Below are 3,558 nucleotides of genomic sequence, written 5' to 3' on the forward strand. Positions count from 1 at the left end.
CCGTGGGGGACCCCACTGGTCACAGGACACCCGATTGACTTCCGTCAATTGCTACCCTCTGGGTCTGACCACGGAGCCAATTTCCCAGCCAGCAGATTGTGGTGGACCCAAGGCCACAATTGGTCAGTTTTGCCAAGAGGTGATCATGGAATACTAGATCGAAGGCTTTTTTGAAGTTAAGATATATAACATCAATCTCTTCTCCCTTGTCCAGGTGATAGGTCACCTGGTCATAAAAGGAAATGAGATCGGTCAAGCAAGACCTACCCACAACAAACCCATGCTGACTATCCCTCCAGATGTTGGCATCAGCCAGTCCATTAAGGATGGCCTCTTTAATAAACTTTTCTAAGATCTTCCCCAGGATAGAAGTCAGGGTGATGGGCCTATGGTTTGCCGGATCCACTTTCCTCCCTTTCTTGAAGATAGGCACCACAATGGCCTTCCTCCAGGCTTCAGGCACTACACCAGAGTGCAAGGAGTTCTCAAAGATCCATGCCAGGGGCTGGGCTATGATGTTTGCCAGCTCCTTGAATACCCTGGTGTGTAGCTCGTCAGGGCCAGCTGACTTGAAGGTATCCAACCGCTCAAGGTGTTCCTTCACAAGGTCAGCATTGATGGAGGGCAGGGGATCTCCCTCACTCGGATCGTCCTGTCCTGTTGGAGAGCTTTGAATCTATTCGGACCTTTTAATTGGTCTCCTCATTCGATTCGGATTTGGAGATTTGGCCACTGAATCAGGCCGAATCTCCTCTGAATTGAATCACCACCCGAAGCTTTGCACAGCCCTACCAGACACATACTTTGCAGTGATGTTATATCAGTAAGTGGGAGATTCAAAGAAAGGCCATTAAAGTTTTCAAGATTGCAGTTGAGCAATGGTCACCCAGGACATTTATTGTCACTTCCTTAAAGTGAGAGGAGCTTTTGCACATAACTTTGTAAAGTGAAGTACCTTTGCACATAATGGACCCCTGGCAGATGTTACAATTATTGCATGATTCATGGGTTGTAACAGGCCATGTATTTATCACACCATAAAAATGGCCAACGAGCTGCAACAATTGTTATTTGATAAATGTACAACATTGGTGTAGCTGTTAGTGTTAGGATTCAGAGAGAACTAGACAAAATGGAGGGTTGGACCAAAAAGAAATCACATGAGGTTTAACAAGGACAAGTGCAAATCCTGCACTTAGGATGGAACAATCCCATGAACCGGTACAGGCTGGGGGCTGACTGACTAAGCAGCTATACAGAAAAGGACCTGGGGGTTACAGTGGACAGTAAGCAGAGCCAACAGTGTGCCCTTGTTGCCAAGAAGGCTAACGGCATACTGGGCTGCAGTGGTAGAAGTCTTGCCAGAAGATCAAGGAAAAGCACTGGTAAGGCCACATCTGGAGTATTGTGTCTACTTTTGGGCCCCCCACTTGAGAAAGGATGTATACAAATAGGAGAGAGGGCAGCAAAACGGTTAGGAGGATGGGGCCCATGATTTATGAGTAGAGACTGAGGGAACTGGGCTTATTTAGTCTGGAGAAGAAAAGGCAGAGAGGAAATTAGATAGCAGCTTTCAGCTAACTGAATGGTGTCTTCAGAGAGGATGGAGCTAGACTGTTCTCAGTGGTAGCAGATGACAGAACAAGGAGCAATGGTCCCAAGTTGCAACAAGGGAAGCTTAGGTTAAATATCAAGAGAAACTTTCTCACTAGGAAGATAGTAAAGCACTGGAACATGTCACCCAAAGAGGTTGTGGAATCTCCATCCTTGGAGGTGTTTAAGACCTGGGTAGACAAAGCCTTGGCTGGGATGATGTAGTTGTGGATGATCCTGCTTTGAGCAGGGCAGGGTGTTGGACTACGTGACCTCCTGAGGTCCACAGAGCCAGTCACTTCATCATAGAAGGTAATCAGGTTGGTCAGGCATGACTTGCCCCTGGTGAATCAATGCTGACTGTTCCTAATCACCTTCTCCTCCAAGTGCTTAGAAATGGATTCCTTGAGGACATACTCCATGATTTTTCCAGGGACTGATGTGAGGCTGGCCAGTCTGTAGTTCCCTGGTTCCTCTTTTTCCTTTCTTAAATATGGGCACTATATTTGCCCTTTTCCAGTCTTCCGGGATCTCTCCTGATCACCCTGAGTTTTCAAAGATGGTGGCCAGTGACTCTGCAATGACATTGGCCACCTCTCTCAGGTGCATCCCATCCAGCCACATGAACTTGTATATGTCCAGCTTTTCTTAATAGTCCCTAACCTGTTCTTTTGCCACAGTTGGCTGCTTACCTCCTCCCCAAACTGTGCTGCCATGTTCAGTAGTCTGGGAGCTGACCTTGCCTGTGAAGACTGAGGTGAAAAAAGCATTGGGTACTTCAGCTTTTTCTGCATTCTCTGTCACTAGGTTGCCTCCCTCATTTAGTAAGAGACCCACACTTTCCCTGATCCTCCTCTTGTTACTGACATACTTGTAGAAACCCTTCACATCCCTTGCTATCTGCAACTCCAGTTGTGCTTTAGCCTTCCTGACTATCCTTCCATGCCCAAGCAACACTCTTAAACTCCTCCCTAGTTGTTTGTCCAAGTTTCCACTTCTTATAAGCTTCCTTTTTGTGAAGTAGTTGACTGAAGAGTTTCCTACTAAGCCAAGCTGGTCTTCTGTCATACTTGGTAGTCTTCCTGAGCATCAGGATGGTTTGTACCTGCACTCTCAGTAAGGCTTCTTTAAAGTACAGCCACCTCTTCTGGACAGCTCTTCCCCTCAGTTTGGGTTCCCAGAGGATCCTGCCCATGCATTTCCTGAGTGAGTCAAAGTCTACTTTTCTGAAGTCCAGGGTCCTTACTTTGCTGCTCTCTGCTGCTCTGTTGCTTACTCTTCCCTTCCTCAGGATCCTGAACTCAGTCATCTCGTGGTCACAGCTGCCCGGGTTGCCATCCACAGTGCCCCATGCAACATCCCTGCTGTCTTCTCCCACTACCAACAAACCCAGCTACCCTCCTGCTGCCTTCGTGCACTGCCCCATGGGCAAGCCAACCTGCTCCCAGGTGGCCCCCAGGGCATAAGTGTCTGCTGAAGGCAGAAGTGGTGAGGGGCCTGATCTTTTTTTTCTGTGGAGTTTTGCCTGCCTCTCCCATGGCTGGGGGGCAAGCTGACAGCTGCATTCTTGCAATTAGCAATATAGTTCAGTTTGCAACAATGCAAACTCATTTAAAACCTCCAAAACTCTTGCACATGTACAGTGTGATGCCATTAAGCCACACAAAGTAACATTTTCATCACATGTACATGGGAATGGAGTCATGCGTACAAGTGCCCATATTGTTCTAGTTCTGTTTTACAGTTTTAAATGCAGAAAAAATAAATTTGTATGGGATTATTTATCTCTGGCGAATCAGCATTTAGGGCCAGGTTCTATTCCACCTCTAAGATGTCTAAATGGCACATGCAGCTTTTAGGTGTCTGCGTTATTAAAATGTAATTCTGTTCTACCCTGCACAGCAACCACAACTGCTAAGTCTCAATTCCTTATGCGCCCTTAGTTTCATAGTTTCTAGAGTCGGA

The 3,558-nt window shown here is 46.9% G+C and overlaps 2 protein-coding genes across 2 annotated transcripts in view; one reads left to right on the top strand and one right to left on the bottom strand.

Annotated features, from left to right (window-relative positions):
* The window catches only part of FBXL13 (F-box and leucine rich repeat protein 13), a 228,470-nt gene that overhangs the window by 121,199 nt on the left and 103,713 nt on the right, over positions 1-3,558 (top strand). The gene's annotated exons all lie outside the window — the stretch shown is intronic.
* The window catches only part of LRRC17 (leucine rich repeat containing 17), a 63,234-nt gene that overhangs the window by 39,273 nt on the left and 20,403 nt on the right, over positions 1-3,558 (bottom strand). The gene's annotated exons all lie outside the window — the stretch shown is intronic.

Source organism: Gavialis gangeticus, unplaced genomic scaffold (assembly GCF_001723915.1).
Source record: "Gavialis gangeticus isolate Ggan-Ray unplaced genomic scaffold, GavGan_comp1, whole genome shotgun sequence".
In the NCBI taxonomy this organism is placed as follows: Eukaryota; Metazoa; Chordata; order Crocodylia; family Gavialidae; genus Gavialis; species Gavialis gangeticus.